Source organism: Pinus tabuliformis, chromosome 5_1, assembly GCF_031772625.1.
Source record: "Pinus tabuliformis cultivar Carrire ecotype Pingquan chromosome 5_1, CPIR1, whole genome shotgun sequence".
In the NCBI taxonomy this organism is placed as follows: domain Eukaryota; kingdom Viridiplantae; phylum Streptophyta; class Pinopsida; order Pinales; family Pinaceae; genus Pinus; species Pinus tabuliformis.
In genome coordinates this window covers 616,210,652-616,232,932 of record NC_142305.1, presented here as the reverse complement: position 1 = coordinate 616,232,932, position 22,281 = coordinate 616,210,652, and the positions used below count along the sequence as shown (strand labels likewise).

General features: G+C 36.0%; 1 pseudogene; it reads left to right on the top strand.

The window, feature by feature from the left end:
* Nucleotides 1-4,089: 4,089 nt before the first annotated feature.
* LOC149166431 (uncharacterized) lies at nucleotides 4,090-4,665 on the top strand (annotated as a pseudogene).
* The last annotated feature ends 17,616 nt before the right edge of the window (nucleotides 4,666-22,281 follow it).

Genomic DNA, 22,281 nt, shown 5'->3' with positions numbered 1-22,281 from the left:
GCATATTGACAGTAGATATATGTGGAAACCGATAAAGGGAGAAAACCAAGATTTTATTATTGTTGTGATGAAAAGGAAAGCTCCTGCTCCTTATTACATTTGATTTTCTGTAGGCTCCAAGCTAAAGGAGGCTGCCACCTCAATTTTTTGCAAGTTGCAGAAGCAAGGAAGCTCCAACTCCCATATGTTTTATGTAGGCTAGAACCCATAGGAGGCTCTTACCTCAATAGAATCCAACCTGATGTTTATCAAACCACTACTTGAAAGGAGAATACCATCTCCTGATGCAAACAAGAAATAACAATGTGCTGGTTTATGTGGTCATAATTTCCGCATATCTCCATCTTCATTTCTACCTCTTCCTTCCTTCACATTTTGCTTCACATCAACTTCATAAGTTCCAGGTAACGAATGCATAATAGCTCAATCAACTCCCTCACATTATCCCATTCTTTAACCTCTTAAATTCCTTCCAAAATAACATATTTTATAAAGATAGTTTTCTAGCTGTCTGTATCCCACATAGGAATATGAAGTGAATAGGCTTGACTCTTTGCCTTCCACTCATTCATTTCCAAACTCTTCATATGTTGAATATTAGGTCATAAAAATAAATAATCCATCCAATATTAATTTCAACCACGTGTAATCATTAAATGCATCAAAATACTGCCAAAATCAAATACCAATATTTATCATTAATGCATCACAACAATATTTGCAACATCTTTGCCTTTTCCTTGGAGTCTTGCCTTTGCATCACAATAATTCAACTCAATCAACAATTTCATATCACAACAAATTATTTGAAATAGAAATCTCTGCAACATTATCCAATCATATCACAACTCCTTTGTGTTTCTCCCTTGCTTGCTACTCTTTTGCTGCTCCTTTTCTTGTTACCCCTTTGCTTGCTACTCCTTGTGTAAGTTGATCCTTTGCCTACTACTCCTTGTGCTTGTTGCTCCTTTTCTTGTTGTTCCTTTGCTTGCTGCTCCTTATGCAAGCTAATCCTTTTCTTGTTGCTCCTTGTGCTTGCTGCTCCTTTGCTTGTTTCTCCTTTTCTTGCTACTACTTGTGCAAACTGATCCTTTGCTTGCTGATCCTTGTGCTTGCTGCTCCTTGTGCTTGTTGTTCCTTTGCTTGTTTCTCCTTTGCTTGCTGCTCGTGAAAATTGATCCTTTGCTTGCTACTCCCTATGCTTGCTGTTCCTTTTCTTGATTCTCCTTTTCTTTCTTATTTGCAGCTGTAAGAACATATGTCTTCGTCTACTTATTTGCCTTGATCACAACCATGCATGCTTGTTGTTGCTCCTTACCTGCTGATGCTCCTTTTCCCGTTGCTTCTCCTTCATTGTTCCTTGCTACTACTCCTTTGCCTTTGTTGCACTTTTTCCATCAATGACAACAATGGCAACATCTTTTTTTACAGTTATTTTATTTTTTATATGTTATGGTAATATGTAATAAAAATTTTATAGCTAAAGGAGTGCAGAAAATACAAGTCAACACAAGAAAGAAGGGCCTTAAAGAGTGCAAACAGTTACACAATACAATTGCACAATTTCAACAGATTTCATAGGTTCATGTATTAGTTTCTCTACAAAGGAGGAATCTCATTTACAATTCTAGAGATGAAGCCTACAAGGGTGTGAAAAGTTTCAGTCCTACGCTTCATCTATGTCTCATCCTTTTCCGAGAAGAATAATAAAGGACGCATACAATAATTTTAAAATGATTTGATTATGTTTAAATGACAAATAAAGATCTGAATAGATAGAAGGATAAGTTTTTAATTATGTTTTGTAAATTAAACTCTCAAATATTGTAAATATTCTAGAGTTATGCTACGAGACTTTGTGGATCTTAGCTTTCTAGTTTTACTTTTTGGTTTTCAGCAGTGCATTTTCAATTTGTAGTTTCAATATGGAATTCAGTGTGGTACAGTTTATAGGTTACAGGGTTACTGGTTGGGAGCCGTCCAATGGATCAGGCACCTGGTCAACGTGTTCTTTACTGCCTCCTTGAGAGACAATATCCCCATTGGAGGTAGTTGTTAGCACAAATTTTATACTTTCAAAAAAGGGGTCAAAATGTTTTGAAAATCAGTTAAGAGTTTTATTACAAGCAAAGTGGGCTTAAGTGTAGGACTAGGTAAAATTTTGGTGTGAAAAGGTGGCATGAGAGTTAAAAAAGCATGTTAAGAAATTTGTTTGTTTCATGCCAATTTTTTTTTACCCAAGCCTTGCACCAATCAGATGCCAAAAACATGTGGTACTTTGAATCTTTTAAACTTTTCCCTTCCAAGCGCTTTGGTGAAGATGTATGCAATATGCTCATTTGTGGAACAATGCCATATGTGGATTCTTTTGGCATGAACATGATGTCAAATCAGATGGTATTTTTTGTTGATATGCTTCGTTCGATCATAAAACTTTGGGTTCTTGGCCAGATTTATTATAGAAGTGTTGTTAAACAAAAGAGGAGTTGAAGTGTTTCCATTTAAGAAAGCAATTTTTACATCCATTTGATGGAATTTCAAACCGTTTTGAGCTGCCAAGGAAAAGAGTGTCTGGATGGTAGCCCATTTTGATGCGGGGGAAAATTCTCCTCATAATAGACCCCTTCTTTTTATGAAAAACCCTTTTCCACAAGCTTGGCTTTATGCTTGTCAAGTGAGCCATATGCTTTATACTTGTCCTTGAAGACCCACTTGTAGCCTATTGGTTTAGTTCCCAATGGATGATCAAGCAACTTCTAGGTGCCATTCTTTATCAAAGCATCATATTATTTCTGCATCGCTTCTTTCCATTCATCACGAGAAGCGACTTCTTTGAAGGAAGTTGGTAAAAAATCTATAGACAAATTTAGTTCACAATCATAAGAAACATCCAATCAATAGGTGAATCGGGATCATCTACATCACCTCCATTCTGTCTAGATGAGCTTCTTGTTCTTGTCTTTCCAACCTCATGAGGATGAGCACTTACAAGTGTCTTTGTTGGCCATTTTGGAGGACCTTTCTGAGATGACCCAAGTTGCTCAGTTGATTGAGATGGGGTTGAATCAATATTTAGCCTCCCAATTCTATCAATCACATCACTCAAAGTGTCATCTTGATCAATGAATGGAGCTTCATGTGGGGAAGAGAGTGCTTTAAAAGGAGATTCTATAGATTGACCTTAAGAGAATGATAAGAAATCTACATTTTATGGGTGTCAAAACAACATGTTGAAACATTTAATAGGATGTTGCATGCAAATCTATAACATGTAAGACACACATAACTTTCTTCTCTCTCCTAATGTGAGATAGACAATTGTCCAAAAATTACCAATTCAACCCTTTAAAAGATGTGCAAAAATTGTCTTTCAACCATTCACAATGAAATTGATCAAAGTATTGACTTAGATGTGTACTAGGGCCAAATTTAGTCCTTATTTACTGTCCCAAAAAGCTTGGTCTTCACCACATAATAGAATCTAATTTCTATTCTAAATGGGCCCAGATATTATCACAAACAAGGCTTGAACTTCACCCTTAGAATGCACTTGGAATTCATCATAGAACATGCTTGAATTTATCATAGATAAGCTCGGACTTCAAAAATTCCATAGAGATGGTGTTCCGCTGGAGGCTTGTTCAAGTCTTGACCTAATTACCATAGGGTTTCAAGGCAAGCTATAAAATGAGAAGAGCTATCAATTGTTGTGGGTGGAGAGAGAAAATAGATTACCTCCAACTCGCATGAAAGCTCTTCTTCTCGGTCAAACACATCATCCTCTATGGTGGCACCATCTATAGGGATACCCATGATCTAGTATACATCCTTTAGTGCAGGTGTCATCTTTCCCCACAAGAACACAAATTTCACTACTACACGAAGAGAGTATTTAAGAAATTTATTTAATACAAAATAATCATTTTGTCTTAAAATTATCATTTCATCTTAACTATTTATTCCTATTTAATTATTTTATTTTGATATTTTTAATTATTTTAAAGTAAAATGGTCTTGCGCGTGTAACTAAACCTCTATGCACTGTGTGACTTGGCTTTTTATGTGACTTTTGCATCTAGAGGAGGAGATATGTGGAAATTGAGCCCTAAATATCCTCTCAATGTATCTAGGCTAAGTAGTGTGATGGAAAGATTGGGGATCCTCCCTCAATGTATCCAGGCTGAGCAACATGATGGAGAGATTGGGGATTCAACCTCCATATTTCAACATTGATGCTCTCATGGTTGATAACTATGATAAATTCATCGAAAATGAGTGCAAGTTGTTGAAGATCACCATGGAGACCACAAAGCTCAAACAAAAGATCGTTTCCACAATTTTAAGCACCAAATGGGATGAATTGAAGCCCAATTCTTGTAATGTGGTTAATGATGCGAGACATCACACCTATTTTTCCACTATAGAGAAGACACAATCTAGCTACCATGTATGGAAATATCACAACCATATGATGCTTTACAGTGAGGAAAAGGGTTTTCACGTTGAGTACATGTATGGCAAGGATTTCTATCGCCTTGGGGCAGATGAAAATGTGAGGCTAATAAGGATGCCAAAAATTCGATTTTGCGAGAGTAGATGGAGAAAGTTGATGAGGTCAATGCTGTGATTTTGTGCAGAAACATTCATCTGGCCTCCAAGCGTTGAATTGAAATGTCTATTCTGGCCAAGGACGTCTAAAAAGGGTTTATATATATCATGGGTCTATCTACTAGGGTTTATTTCAAGTCTATCTACTAGGGTTTTCAATTGGAATATGCTTTAGATAGAAATGCTCCATGGAAATTGTTAAATAAAAAAAACCCTACTACTTAAACCCCTATATTTTAAGTATTTTCATAAGCTTCTAAGCTTCATTATCTTCGTTGATCCTAAAGAGGAAGATATGGAAATCAAGAGTGTATTAGAGGTGATGTACAAAGAAGTTGTGTCAGCCCTGATAGGCTTTCCTCAGATGCAAATATGATGGATGCCTAGTCTAAGGCTGAGGTGGATTATTTGGAGGATATACCACTAAATAATTAATGCACTAGTTCTGGAGTGGAAAGCCCCCAATTTCAATGTTAGGACACCACATCTTCCCCGAATGTAGGTATGTATGATTATGTATCAATCTTTATATTTTTGGGTTTTAAAATTAATGACATGTCTGATAAATTGGTTCGATGGCTAGTTCAGTTCAAGTGGAGCGTTGTTCAAAAGAACTTTGTTGTCAAGAAAATTATCTAGTAAAAACTATTAACATTCATGATTTCTAATCCAGTTTCAACAAAAAAGTCCTACCCTCTCTGCAACCCTAGCAAATCAGTTTGCACTTTTTATCCCTAAACTCCCAGTTTTAATGGCCCACCTTAGCTAGAATGCTTGTGTTTTTTCGGACCTAGTGAGACTCAAGATTGGTTAATTCTAATTTGAAGTAGCACATGTTCTTCTATCCTAAAAATTGCCTCTTTTTAAATCAAAATTTTAGCAGTGCCACACTGTTTAAAAGGCTTGTGCCCTTGCCTGCACTTTCTCCTACACTAACATCCAATTATGCTCCTGCAACACTCCCCTATCAAAAACTTGACCCATCTGACCCTACCGCTCTATTCAACCTTAAGTCACTTAAAATGGAGAAATGGGTTTAGTTTTCAAAACAACGATTTTAACAAAAAATACCTTTAATGATTTGAGAAGCATGCACACATAAATACACGTGGGAGTTGTTGAAAATAGATCATGCTCCTCCCATGTATGACATCGTTGATGTCTCCTTTAGGTAGAGCACTGTAATGTTATTGAAATTGTTGATGTTTCCTTTGGGAAGATCATTGTAATGCTAGTGGCATAGGAGAAGCAACCATGTTCTTTTATTTGATTACTAAAGTCTAAGGAGGTGTACTGCTCTACCTCCCTCCTGAACCTCTAACATCTTATGAGGAAGCAGCTATTGTTAACCATAGGCCAACTCAAATTGTTTGAGATTTCTTCTATGAAAAGATGTGAAAATGCTATCAAATAGTAAAAATGAAGTATGCAGAAAATATACAATATCCCTTCTTCAAGAGTTAAAACAATGCATAAACCTTCAAAATTTGTTTCAAAATGTAAGACTTGTGTAACTCAACTACAAATTTGGGAGTGTTTGGTCCGCAAACCTATAATAACAACCTACATTTCCCAAGCTACTCAAAAAATGCATCTATGTGAAGAAAGATTGCAAAACCCCCTTTTTTAAATCGTGTTTTCATTTTTTCCCACTGTTAATCATGAATGTGTTGTTTCCAATATTTTGGCTGGTTCTTAAGATGGTTCTATTATTGGTTTTTGGGATATTTTGCCATACTCCAATGTTTCCCATTATATCCTCTATTCAGCAACATAAACCTTTTGCTCCCCAAGCTTGCACATTGACTAGCCAAGGTATAATGGGCAACATTGGAGTATGGAAAAATATCCCAAAAACCAACAATATAACCATCTTAAGAACCAACAACTAAACTCACTGAGAAATATGAAGAGAACCAAAGAGAAAGAACCTTGCATAATCTCAAAATGCAGTATAATATTAAATTATTAATGGAATTGGTTGGTGGTGCAATAGGTACATTAGAGAGTGAGGTGTCAAACATCCCACTTTTCATCCTTTATGTTACGCCACATTTCATTAATAGTGGTAAATGAGTTAAGTATATGCAACATGTCCTTGCCTATCTAGAGCCCCAAGGGTTAGCTTAGTTGGTCAAAATCAGTGCCTTGCCATCGGGAGGTCACAGGGTCCAATCTCCTTGAAGCCCTTGGGGTCAGGCCTTGCTAGTGGGCCACGGGGCTAGATTCCCTTCGGGGTCGATCAGCCCAGATTTTTCCGTGGACGTAGTGCCACTCGTTGACCAGGGTGTCCATGAACCACAGCCTAAAAAAAATGTCCTATCCTATCTCTTCCCTTTTCTCCATACCAATTTTCATATCATAACCCCCCCATTCCAATGGCATCCATTCTCTTTATTTTATTATCTCAGCTTTTTAGCTTACATCATATGTACATAGTGGCTTCATGGTTTGGGGAAACAAAATTAGGCTAGGTGGGCTAATTATGCCTCATTAGAAATTTTACTATATCTTACAATTTACTCCATATGTACAAACATATAATATGTAGTGTCTTGCATAAAGTCCTCATGACTTGGCATCTAGGAAACTGTTTACTTGATATGTGATGGTGTAGTCCATAAAAAAAATAGGAGGGTACCAAATGGGTATTACAATAATATTCACCCCTAGTTTTTACCCTAAGCAAGATAGTACAATCAAAATTAGAAGTTTTTGATGGTAGGTTGGTTTTTGTTAACTCCAGTGTATTTTTTGATATCTTGCAGGGAAGTCTCATCAATATAGCTCATGTGACTCGTTTGATTGGCAACATAGGGCAAGCTAATTACAATGTGGCCCAAGAAGGAGTTATTGGGTTGACTAAGCCTATTGCAAGGGAATACGAGGTCATATCATAATTGCTAATCCTTTTGTGGGAAATAGAAAGGGATTCTTTTAAAATGTAGAAAATCCAATGTCATAGCTCCTATATTTATTGCTTTAGACATGACTAAAAAACTTTAAATTGTACACAAGTCAATGCCATAATTCCTAGATTTATTGCTTTAGACATGACTGCAAAACATGGTGATGAATTTGGGAAGGAAATTCTCCAGAGCATACGTCTAAGTACGTATTTCACGCATGTTTTACTATATTACTCCAATTAATAAAGAAACTAAGAATTCTTAATATTTTGGACATGTCATTTATTGGTTTTTTGTTTCATATTGCATACAAGCCAAACTTGCCATGGTCTCTTTGCTATTGCAGAAAATATGGGTTAAGAAATTTTAGATTGGAATATTATTATCATATTAATTCGAGATTGAATGGATAAAATACTATACTCATGAGACAGGAACAATCAATTTATATTTTCATTCAAAATCATGTCTTCTTACATATATATGAATGAAGAGGAGAAGGATGTATGTAAATTCTTCCTGTTTATTTATTGTAAACACTAAAGTACTTAATATACTATGTATTTATGTAAAGTAAATGCTAATTACTAATAAATGACCATTATTAATAATCACTATAACATCCTCCCTTAATGGTATTTCTGGAAAATACACCAAACTTGTCTCAAAATTTGACAAATTTATCTAGACCAAGTGGCTTGGTGAAATTGTCTACAGTCTATTGTTCTATGGTGCAATATTGAAGTTGAACCTCTTCATTTTCTACAAGATGTATGATGAAATGAAAATGGACATCAATGTGTTTGGTGCACTCACAAAACACTGGATTCTTTGCTAATTTTAGAACACTTTAATTGTGACATAAAAGAATTGTTGGCTTGGTTTGTTCAAGCATCAAGTCTACAACTATTCTTTTAAGCCAAATTGTTTCACATGTTCCTTTTATTGTTTCCCTATGTTTTGCCTCCATAGAAGAAAGTGAAACCACATGTTTCTCACTAACCCATAAAATTGTGTCCCTTCCAAGACTAAACTCATATCCAGTTATTGATTTTCAATTATTTATTGATCCCACACAATTAGAATTTGTATAACTAGTTAAATGAAATGCATCGCTTTCACCATATAGTAATCCAAAACCTGTTGTACTTTTATCATATTTCAAATCACTTTTTATTGTTATCCAATGTTCTACTTCAGGGTCTATGAGAAACCTGGATATGTAGTTGATTGCAAAACTCAGACATGTCCCAATGATGGTAAGATAAATCAAACTTCCCACAGGTTTCCTATAAGTTGACTCATTTGCTGATTTTGTGTCTACTTTAGCCAAAAGTTTCAACTTCCCCATTTATGTATGAATTTTTACAATCAACAATCTTGTATTTGTCTAGTAACACATATTTCATTAAATTTGGAAATATTTTATTACAAGGCCTTCAACAACATTCATTCTTTTGTAAATCGCCATATTAACTTGATTCAACATTAAAATAATTTGCAAGTAAATTCAAACCAATTAGAGATCATGAATAGGTCAAACATGGGGTTGTTATGTACAATAGTATCAATACACAATAGGAGTGTGAAATCAAACTCTTAGAAGAAATTGATTTAAGCTAAATCATATTAGTATGTCAAACATCCAATAAAGATATTATAGTTATGGATAACATACTAGATTCCTCGATGTTTAAATTTTATGTCTGGCAGCTCTAACCCCATTTCCCTCAACCTACGGGGGAATTATTGATTGAATGATGGTGATGTGAGGATCTTATTGTAAATGACAAGGATAGGTGTCCCTTGCATTGCATTGAAACTAGTCTACTAAAACCTTAGTAAAATGTTCTTGTGCTCAATTTCCTACGGTCCCTTTGTGCCTTTATGAAGCACTAATGAGGGGGTCATAATTCATCTTCATAGCATGTAGGCATCCACTATAAAAGTTATACATTGTTGATCTAGGTATTTCAAGAAGGTTAGGCACCATTGATCTATCTCCACTCAAATCCAAGTACATCAAATGAGAGTTCTTAAATGGGTATTCAGGTCATTCCATTATGATCGAGAGTGTCACAAATTGAAGTAAACAAGAAACTTTAGTGGTGACTTCTGGTAAGTAGTGGAGGCAAGGCTTTTTAAATATTAGCATAGTTGATGGTAGTGTCGATATTGATATCTCTTTGTTAATATTATCAAAACTAATAATAGTCTCGATGTAAATTTAGTGTCAACCAATTGTATGGAAAACCATGATTTTCCATTACTTTCACTAAGTGAAAATGATAAGCATTTTTAATGGTGAAGAAATAAATGTGAAACATAACTCATGTATTTTAGATGAAATTTATATAAGTCCCCATGTTCTTTAATTATTAAATACTTAATGTAAATACAAATAAATTATCATTAAGATATTGATTTTGAAGATTAAATATGTATTAAAAGGCATTAAATAGTTTTGTATAAGATATATTTTTAATTACATTAATAGCTTTATTTCAAAAATAAATTACATTTATAAACTTATATGAATACATATAACTAAATGAAATTCAATAAATAACTTCTGATTCTTGTTGGATTCTATGAGATTATTTTAAGTACAAATAGCTTATTTAAGAATTGAGATTGACAGAATGTTAATATTGATGGGAAAAGCATGTCATATGGTGTAAAAAGTTTAAAGGCATCCATTTATGGCCCATCTCTTGAATGAGCTTAAATAGTCTACTTTGCTCATGGTGATTTCATTAATCCATGTTTTATTAGAAAATTCATTTTCTTTACATGGTTTTTTATCCTAGAAATAGCAATTTCACATTTATACATTCATATTAAACCACATGATAGTTAAATAAAATCAATTAATGCTTTCTTGAATTATTGACTTATATGACATGATTACATATAGGAATAATTGATTTAATAATGCATAGTTAGAAAAAGTTGTCAATTCAAAATAGAATAAAATGGTTAGAACTCATAAATAATTGATTCTAAACTATTAATTTTTTAAAAAATATATTTTTACTTATATTCAGATCTTTATTTCAAAAATAAATTCCATTTATACATACATACATTCTAAATATAATTTAATACATACTTGTCTTGTTGGTTTCTATGAGATTATTTCAATTACAAATAATTTATTTAAGAATTGAAGTTTACTAAATGCTAATAGAGGTGGGAAAATCAAATGCCATATGTTGCATAAAGTTTAAATTTAAATATTTATGACCCGTACCTTGAAATAACTTTAACAATCTACTTAACATTCATTACCAATTAATTATTCCATGTGTTGTTAGGAAAAACATTTCATATTACATGGAATTTTATTTTTAAAAAAATAAGTGCCACATTTACACACTTAGATTAAACGTCATGATATGAAAATAAAAGTTGATAAATGGCTTTATATAGACCACTTAAAACTCATTATCAATTAATTATAATTTTTTTGTAAAATATATATATTTAATTACATTAAGAGTTACATTTAAAAAATGCATCACATTTATGAACTTCTATTTTTTTTTTGGTGTAAGTCAGCTTTTGATATTAGCAAAAGAAAATATAGTACAAAACTTCTGCATCTGTAGACTACGGGCCGCTTAACAGCAGGCCTAGCTCCAGGAGACTAAAAAGAGAAGACAGAGAAACTGAAAACTAAAAACAGCACACCGCGCAGGGCGGCAGAGAACCAGAACTAACAGAAAGTCATAAACAAAAGAAGACCTGTCGTAGAAGACACTAGACACCAAAAGGAACTTCTTCAGAACTCCGAAGAAAACGGGCAGCCGGAAAGGATAGACTATCCACCTCGGCCCCGAAGAGAAGTTAAGAAGAGAGCAGAGCTAAGCAAGAAGAAACCAGAAGAATTAAGAAACAAGAGCAGAACCAAGGATTCTACTCAACATGGGTAGAATCATTTGTTCGACCTTTTTTTCCTTTCTTTTTACCAACTTTGACCCAACCAAGATGACTCTGTTGGGCTGGCATGATTTGTAAACTGAGCTGGGCTGAAGGAGAGATCTCCTTGTCTGAATCCGAAGGAGACGATTCATGAGTTCTTTTCTGTGAATTAGGAGGGACAGTGGCTTCCTCAGGATTAGTCGAGGGCGAATCCTGTGCCGGCATTGCGTCCATATCTTCCTCATCCTCATCCTCATCCTCTTCATCTGAGCTGGAAAAAACATCCATTGGGGGAGGATCATGAGGTTTCCAGCTTTTGGATTTTGGCTTGGAATTGGCTTTCTTTTTTTGGGTAGGCATCGAAGGACACGAGTTCTGAAGGTGCCTTGTGAGATGGCAATTTCGGCATCGAAAGGATGTGTTCTCGAAATCCAGGGTCTGAGTCCAATGGAAGTCTCCAATTTTGAGAATAATCTGATCAGGTAGCCCTTTGCTTATGTCTATTTCTGCACAGATTCTGGCGAAGGTGTATATGCCCTTTCCCCCTCTAGAGGTGTCTGTATCAAGAAAGCGTCCTAGAGAGTTGCCGATTCCTTGAAACACAACAAAGTGCCATAAATGCATCGGTAGGTTAGGAAGTCTAACCCAGATGGGGAGTTTGGTGATGATTGCTGTTGAGGGATCGAAATCTGGGAACCAAGGGGTTAGGAATAAACCCGCTGAGTCCCAAAACCATGGGTCTTCAGTTAAAACTTTTTGGTAGTCCTCATTGCAAACAAACACTACAATGAAGAAAACTTTTGAGCAAAGAAGAACCTTGCAATTGTTGGTCCAGTTAGAGTGAATCCATTGGTATAGATCTGTTGTACGTGGGCATAGCCCATTGAACCTGCAAATAATTCCATTCTCTGCAAACAGTTGGTATTGCCTATCCATTGTAGGATGCATTATTTCAATGGAGGGGGTTTCCTCCAGTTTATCCACCAAAAAAGGTTTTGGAGCCTGAGCTGGTGGAGCTTTTTCCTTGAGATTTTGAGCATGGACAACATCTTTGTAAGAAGACGCTGCAACTGAAGAAGACTGTCCAACAGCTCCCCCTCTTAAACAAAGGGAAAAAATGATGGATGCATTTCTTTGAATGTTGTAAAAAGAAAGGGGATAGAGATCCTCCAGTTGTTTACCTTCGTAGAGGAGTCGTTGAGATGCCAAGGGAATCCCCATCTTATATTCCAGGATTTGCTTGAGGTCCTGCACTAGATCTAAAGAGCTCACCCACTGTAGCATAGTTTTTCCAGAGAGGGGCACAATTAGGATCTGGAACGATGCAGAGAAATCTATTTTCTACTTTCCTCTGCACATCTGAGACGAGAGGAAGCGGGTGCATGCACAGCTTGATGAGGGCCCAAACTGTGCCTGTTCCTTTTTTTCCTTCGCAGGGCAGCACGCGATTTTAATCGCCAAGTTTGGCTTGCACGGAATCGAGGCCCCACTGAAACTCACGGCTCTATTTTCTGCAGGGCCGAGCAGAGGCCATCCGGCTTCTGAACTTTGCATCTCACGCCGGTTTCTCAAAACCTCTTCAGAAAATCCATTCTGTGCATAGACTGAGATCAGGCCCCACTCTGAGACCAAATCTCGGTAATGCATTTCGTCAAACACTTGCCTCGCATCCTCCTTGGATTTGAAAAATGAAGGCGTCCGTAGCTGGTTCAGGAAATCTACGAACCGATTTTTCAGAACCTCCAAGTTCACCTCCTTTCGGAACCTCTTAGCCTCTGCATCATGGGCCCTGGCGACCCCCTCTGCCATGAAGAACGTTCCAAGCCAAACTCTAACCCCCTTACTGGGATCTCTAAACTCCGTAGTCCATTTTCCCCATGGACGCTGTCTGATACCTCTGTATACATTCTTCCTCTTGCGCCCCGCAATCGAGGGTACGGACCCTTCCACATCATTCAAAGGAGGAAACACCTTACTTCTCTCACCTTCAAACCCGGAAGAAAATTTCTGCTGGGTCTTGACAAAACCCTTGCTGGGCTTACTCTTCTGCTTGCATCCCTCGTCCAACTTGTCAGGTTTATTGAAGGTTTCCTGCATTCCTCCGCCATTGATGAATTCAGCGATCGCGTCGAAATCCAGTCATAGCTCCCTAGCAGTTACACGCTGAGATCGATTGGCGGGAATGAAATCCGCGATGATGGCACCTTCACACATTGTTTTGTTTCCAAAACCCATAGCACAGTTTTTTATCTCGAATTCGCCTCTCTTATTAGAAACCATTCAATCCACATTTATGAACTTCTATCAATGCATATAGCCAAATAGAATTCTTCAAGTCATATTGGATTATATGAAATTATTTAAACCACAAATAAACTATTTAAGAATTGAAAATGACAAAATGCTAATATGGATAGGAAAATCAATGACTTATGGTGCAAAAAGTTTAAATACAACCATTTTTTACCCATCTCTTTATTGAGTCTAGATGGTCCACTTAACACATTGTTAATTAATTATTACATGTTTATTAAGAAGAGAATTTTGTTTCAAAACAATACAATATGAGACTAATACAGTCTTAATAGATTACGTGATAGACAAATACAAGTCAATAAATGGATTCCTTATTAAATTAAATGAGATGAGATGATGGCATATACAAATAGTTGATTCAAGAATATATGAAGAAAAAAAATATGGGTTAAAAATTGAATGCCCAACAATTTAACGAGTAGCATTCACTTATGATCCATCACCCGTTAGCCTAAATAGTCCACTTAATACTTATTATCAAGAAATTTTTTTTTTTTCCACAGAAAAAAACGAACTTTTTTTTATAAGAAATAAAAAAAGTTACATGCAGATGAGTTAACATTCTGTAATGACCGCCTAATAACTAGGCCAACCCCTCTAAAGAGAGACAACAGCGCACCTACAACGTGCAGCAAGTTAGAACAGACTAAAACACTCGGCCTAGACAGCCGAACCAAAAGCAGAGAGATATTAACAAGTTTGATCTGGGTTCTGCTGGGCCTCCTTTCAAGAGACTTATTATCAAGAAATTAAAAGACTTATTTTTCGAAAAAAATTCATCATAGTATATGGCTATTATAAATCACATTTATACACTCATATTAATGGACATAACTAAGTACAAGTCAATAATATAATTATAGCTCAAGTGATATGATTTCAGTTTATTTAAAATACAAATTTACAAAGAAAAATGATTTTAAATAATGAAATTAGATGCCTTACGGTTCAAAAAGTTCAAAGACATAATTCATCCATAATAGTATCTAATCAAACCTTGATAATCCACTTATCAATAATTATCATTATATATGTTTTTTTAAGAAATGAAAAATTATTTACAATATATTTTTATATCAAAAATTACATATCACATTTATGCACTCATATTAGTGCATTTTATATGTAACAATGAATAACTGACTTTATGCCTTGTTGATTTTAAATAAGATATGATTGCAGTTACAACCATTAATTGATTTAAGCATATAAATTTATGAAAACTATCAATTGATAAATCACATATCTTATGCTTCAAAAAGATCAAATCATTTACGTATAACACATTTCTCATTAGCCTTAATAGTGAATAATGCATTGTGAATAGTGAATAATGCATGCAACATTTATCAAGTAAACTATTATAATTTCTTTAGTACGAATAGCACCTTTGTTTGCAAGGAGTTCTATTTCAAAACTTATATCACTACAAGAAAATAGGTCATTGCTGAGGGTCATGCCTGTGATGGACTTTTAAGGTCTGTCACCAATGTGACATATGGTGATGATGTTTAAAAAAGCATTGGTGTAAGTGTATATAGTGATGGTACTTTAAGGTTTGTCACTAAAGCCATTTTCAATGATACTTTTGGTGAGGGTCATTAAAGGCTCGTCACTAATTCTTTCTTTCGTGACACTTTTGGTGAGGGTCGTTAAATGTCCATCACTAATTCTCTCTTTGGTGACACTTCTAGTGACGATATTTTATTGACCGTCACCAATGATCTTTTTGGTTACTTTTGGTGACGATCAATAAATTTTCGTTATCATTGATCATTCCAATGAGTTTTTTATGACGCTTCATGCCTGTGACGGACCTTTAAGGTCCATCACCAATGTTGCATATGGTGACAGTCTTTAAAAAGTCATTGTTCTAAGTGTATATAGTGATGGTCCTTTAAGGTTTGTCACCAAATCCATTTTCAATGACACTTTTAGTGAGGGTCGTTAAAGGCCCGTCACTAATTTTCTCTTTCGTGACACTTTTTGTGAGGGTCATTAAAGGCCCATCATTGATTCTCTTTTTGGTGACACTTCTGGTGATGATATTTTATTGACCCCAACTAATGCTATCTTTGGTTACTTTTGGTGACGATAAGAAAATGTTCGTCATCATTGATCATTCCAATGAGTTTTTGATGAAGCTATGTACTTGTTACTATATTTTTTGTCAAAAGATAACGATTTAAGACCATTGTTGTGGAGTCTTTTTTATTATGTGTCCAAGGTCATAGTGGTTATAGTAGTTAGTCAATTTATTAAGAATTAATTAGTGTGTATCATTTCCCTCAAGTCATAAGATCATAACTTTCCTATGAGTCAACACATGATTCATCTCTATTGGGTTTATTATCTAGCAAATTTTCTTTAAATAAAGTTTCACTAGTGTGTGTAGGAACTATATTATTTAATACATAATAAAACTCTATCAATTCTATTAATGAGAGAGACCTAGCACTCCTCAACACTCATGGCACACCTTAACATGCTTTGGAACAGTACACTAACATTCCTTGGCACCTCGCATGTCTTGGAACATCTTTATACCTAGAACATCTTGACACGAGTAGGATGCCCAAGCACATGTTGGCATGCCCTAACATAGCATAACACTCCCCTATCATGTGTTGGCATGACCTAGAACACCTTGGAAAAATATTGCATTGAAAAACATTAGAGCTTGGCACACATTGGCACTTGGCATGTATTCGAACATATTATAAGTATGCCTAGTGTTAGGTTCCTATACAAATAGGAGTCATAATTTTTGAATGACTGAGATTAAACCTGTAATATGTACATACCTTTTCTTTTTTGCAAATGTTTTCCATATTCAAAAAATTAAAAAATGTAAAGAAGGTATATCTTAAAATAAAAAACAAAGGACAAAAAGAATAAAAAAGGTCAAAAAAGATGAAAAAATGAACCCCAAGAAAAGAAAATACCATAAAAGTGTGCAAGTTAAAATGCCACTCTTAGTTACTTTTGATGCAGAATAAATGATTGTGTGCATCTTGTTACCTTTGCCACAATCCATGATAGTCAAAATCTTTAAACTTGACTATTTCATGCTTTCAATTTTATGCTTATAGATAGAGAATAAAGTTCTGACCAAACGGTTTAATCTTGGCAGATGATTAGATTAGGTAGAGTGAATAAAAGGAGCTCAACTGTTTAATCTGAGCCCTTGGATGTAATAAGGTTAGACTTAGATAGATTACTATTGTAAAAGGAAAGAAAATTTTTTGATAAAGGTTTGCCAGCTTAAGTGCACCGTAATAAAGAGAAGTAAAAATGGTAGGATGAGTGGTGGGTAAGTAGAAGAAAGGTTCCAGAATTGTGATGATTGTTAGATAAAAGCATATTAATCATCTTCATCATCAAAGTTGTAAGTATGGGTGAAAATTGGGCATGTATCAAGTTCAAAAAGCCAAATTGATTAACTTCCCTCACTCATTACACCTTTCACTTAACTAATTTCCAATAAAAAGTCTCAAGTACCCAAAATCTTAAGTCAAAGGGGCTCAGAGCATTTTTCTGACTTCTGGAGGGACCAAACCCTCGACCCAATGACTTATAGGTCTTAAGTACTAAAAGTACCCTCATGAACATTCACCCCCTTCAATTCACTCATAGTCCCAAACAAATCCCTTTTCCTAAGAAAAAAGCACCATTTTCCTAAGGAAAAGTCACTTTCCCCTAATAAACCCCTTTTTCTAAAGAAAAAAACTTATTATCTTAGGAAAAGTGATCACCCCCCCATGAAAAGACCCCTTTCCTCAAAAAATCCAAAAACACTTCATGCCTAAGCATAAAGTGTTATGACAATAACAAATAAATGAACAACATTACACTTAGCGCTTTCATTTTCATTATTAATTTCTAACTCTATATATACTAAATCCCTAAAGCAATAAACCTTTTCCCTGTATAGTTATAAAACAAAACCCTTATATTAATACCCCACCCTAAAGAAGTTTGAAATATAAACTTTATAATAGACTCAAACCCATTAAACAAATTAATTAACCGATCTGCGGTTAATTAATAATTGACCTCCGCCAATGAAATTACCCCCGACACCCTAAACCCCACTTTAATCCATTGTTTAATCTAACCCGCCACTCTTAAACCTTTTCCAGGCACCTCCAATAAATTCACACTATAATCCCACCCCGATCATCGTACGATCAGGCCCCCATTAATCCAATGGTGGACGATCATATCGGGTGGCCTCTGAAGCGTCACCTTTAGCTGCCCAATATGGGCAGTTTTATTTTGGACCCTGATGCTACGTGGTGCCTGATGAGTGACATTGGGCGGCCTCCCCTCGAAACCGCTCTAGTCCTACTAGACGAAAAAACATCCCATCTCCCGCTAAAAGCTAAACGTACCCTTTTTCCCCATGTGCCCACCAAAACTAGACGACAAAACATCCCATCTCCCGCTAAAAGCTAAACATACCCTTTTTCCCCATGTGCCCACCAAACAGTTGACTTTGTAAATAAAACTAAAAAAACTCATTATTTTTTGGTTTTATCATGAAAAAGATGCTCAAACCTCCATGCAAGTGATAGACGACATCCAACTGCCAACCCATGTCCAACCACCGGCCTGCAGTCGCCATTGAACTTCCAGTTGACCCTCCAGCTCAAATAGACCTTTTACAACCGTGCACAGTTTCCTGTCGACCCGTCAGAGCCAAAAATTCCAGGTATTTATCCAAATTTAGTGTAAAACATGTCTTGTTTCTGAACCAATTACCCAATTTCTTAGAGTTATTAAGTAATTAAGTGAAAGAATTTCCCAGCAACCCACAACTGCTCTATAATTAAACCAAATTGCCACAATTTGACTAAAAACCCTTTTTCCCATTCTTAAATACACAAGAACTAAGAATGGTCGCTCCATTTGCAATGGATTTCCAACCAATTACCACTCCCCATCTAGATTTAGACCATCTCCCTTTGGCGGACAAAGACTTCCAAATCAAGGATACCTCTATCCTCGAATCCCCATTGAAATTAGGCTGTTAGTACAGAGACCAATACCTAAACCAAACACACAAGATAGGTCTTTGGGAGTCTAATTTATCGAAGTGCCAATTCCCTTCAGTGCACATCCTTCCTGAGATTGTCCATTATTACTATACAAACTACAGTCCTAGCCAAAGAGCAGTGATGTCCCCTGACTATAATCTACTTTTCACCATCACTTCTGAATCCATCAATGAAATGCTGTAGTTGCAACCACGACAAAATCTGACCCCCATTTCCATTGGAGACCTGTTAGACAAATTCCCCAAGATTACCCCTGCCAGACATGCTGAAATGCTTTAGACCTTCATCAGGGAGGGAAAGCATGTCCCAACAGAACCCCTTCCATATGTAGCTACCATATTTTCTAAAGTTGGCCAGGACATTTTGTCAATGATATCTAGTGTCTTAGGCTATACTACAAGTGACTATGTTCATGAAATCATTCTAGCCTTCATATCCATTTTTACCACAAGACAACCCCCTTCCATCATGTATGATTATGCCAAATTCATAGCAGATAAAATGCATGATTAATTCTTGAGAATGAACAATGAAAGAGTATTCAAGTATTCCTTAGCTCTGTATCACCTTTTCTTATATTATCAAGCTGATAAATTCCCATTTACTCTTCAAAATCTTGATACCAGAGGCAACCCTAGGTCAGTAGTCTTATGGACTCCTTTGATCCACAAATATGAATCACCATATCCATACACAGACTTCATAGACCTTTTTGTACATCCTGTAGTGACTATGCTACTAGGAAGTCCTCCTCCAAGGATCATTTCAGATATCAGGAGGATCCTACAACTTTCAAAAAAACACAAAGTGGGAAATTGGTACTTGTACCCAAATAAAACAGAAATTAGGATCTACGGCTGTGAGTTAGCACCATAGAAGTTACCTAGATACCTCCCAATGAGGTTATTTTCTTTGGAGTACTACAGATAGATAATCACTTTAGATGAGGTAAATTTTTTGAAAGCTAAAAAGAAGGCTCAACTCAGAATCAATGATCAATTAGGCCCCTTTGTCTACAATAGTCGAGAAGCTAGAAGAGAAGCAGAAGAAATATTTCAAAGGCTCAAACTGAAACAAAGTTTCATATGGAGATATGACCCCTTTGATTTCATCTGCAATAGAAGATAGAAAAATAAGTTGTCTCCCTATATCCACCAGAGAATCCTTGAGGTAGAAAAATATGTAAATCAATTGGAATGGGTGGAGAATACTCTAGTAGACAGAGATAGCACTAAGGTTGCTATTGAAAATGCATTAATTGATATAGAGAGGAGACTTGATGAAGATTATTTCATACAGGTACCGGGAGAATCCCAAGCCCAAAGAGAATCATACGCACACAGTGAACAACAAGCAGAAGAAGGACCCCAGGTTCTAGAAGAGTCAGAACAACCATATCTATTAGAAGAACTAACTCAAACAAGACTGTCAGAGGACATTATGAGTACTCCCCCTACTGTGCAGACTCCTCTAAATGAGGAGAAGAACCCCAAAAGAGACAAGCAGGAGGCCACTCCTTTAGGCAGAGCAATTTCACAGACTTATGTCAAGAGGCAAAGGCTAAATCCTTTCTCCAAGCAAGAGTTCACAGAAGAAACAGTTGGAGCCACAAGCATAGAAAGAGAAGGGAGCATTCATGCTACTCCCTCTGGAGGAACACAAGAACCTTCCACATCACATTCTCAAATGTTGGAAAAACAACAAAGTGTGGAAGAGTCCTCATTAAGTATTCTAGCTGACCAAGACCAGGATATCAGAGAAAAGTACAAGGAAATAAAGGCAAGGAATGACAGGTTAAAGGCCCAAAGCTATGCACAGTACCTCAAAATGGCTCCCTCCAACCAAACAAGGCTTGTGTCCGCATTTGATATAAAAGAAGGAAAAATGTAGATGACTTTCCTGAAGGCCACCACTCAGTAGCCCAGATCAACAACTGACTACCAGAAGATAGATTTTGAAGTGCTGGTAAAGGATATACATCCTATTGACCAGATTGAATTGCATAAACAGATAGGAGAGATGGTATATTCCACTCTAACAAGCAAAGCCATTACAACCCACCAGTTACATAATTCGCTGAATAATATATCAGCATAGTTTCAACTAGAAAAGACCTCCTCATAGGCCAAGGATACTAGAATCAAGTCCTTGTAGGACTTAATCATAGTGTTGTGACATGATTCCAAAGATGTGAACGTTGTAGAAAGGTTAATTAAAAATAAGAATGATGACATAGTTGCATTCAAAAAGCAGCTCAAAATTCCACATCTCCATCATCCACAAATAGCAGAAGTCTTAGAAACTCAGAAGGAACAAGAAGAGCTTATGGACTTGGTCCTTAAGCTAAATAATCAGCTGAAAGAAACTGAGAAAGAGTTGGACACATTGATTCAATCTAAACAGAGTGAGTTGGCCACCACTCCACAGACTGTTATTCCCACAGTCTCTACTGCAGTTCCCTCAACATTGGCAGCCTCTTTAGCACCAACAACTCCACTTGCTACATCACTGCCAATCACAACTGAGTCTACAACAATAGGTACATCAACAGAAAAGACAGTAGAGTTAGTAAAAGCCATGGAGGAAATGTCCATCCAGGCTACTGAGCTAAAATAACTTAAGGAGAAAATAGAAAGCCTAGAAACTAACTGTAAGCTTGCTCAAACACAACAAAAAGAAGAAACACACCCTAAGGATGGGTGAGAGGATAAAGTTCCTTGAAAAAGATTTAACATTGCAAAAGCCACTAGGAGAAACTAAGGAAATGCTCTAGGCCAACATCATTGACTCTGTCAATGATGTTTGGCCATCAATTCAAGCAATATTCGAGCAAACAGAACTGGTGAAAGTGGCCACCAAAGCAATACAAAATATCAAGGAAGACCTGGGAGACCAGCCTGAAGAGTCTGATCAACTCATAATATTCTTGAACAACAAGAATAGGGAGGAACTAAGTGAACTTGGTGTGGAGGACAGAACTGAAACCATCATCCAAGTCAAAAAGGTTCTGACTAAAAGGAACCTTATGCTCAATCTAGAGAAAAAATGCCATAACATGCAGATTGGTATTGATAGATTCATGGCAAAGCTTCAAATTTTGAGGGATAAAGGCTTTCCCAATCCCATGGTAATCAATGACAAAATTATGATCCAATCAGACTATGTTGAAAGACTAGAGAAATTGTCCAGAGAACAGACTAGCACTTCAGGAGTCAAAGCATTACCAACAGGGAAAGTATTATATGATACTTTAGAAAATTTATTCTTCCTAGAGCATGAAGTGAAGCATCTATTTGTCACCAAGCCAAATTTTTCCCAATACACCGAGGCAGATGAGATATATAGAAGGATGCTCAAGATAAAGTTACCTGAAGATGAATGGTGGAAAAATGTGATAGATTTACTATAAGTTACCACAGTAAATCTAAATGGCAGCCAAATGAAAACAGGTAAACAGGGTCAAA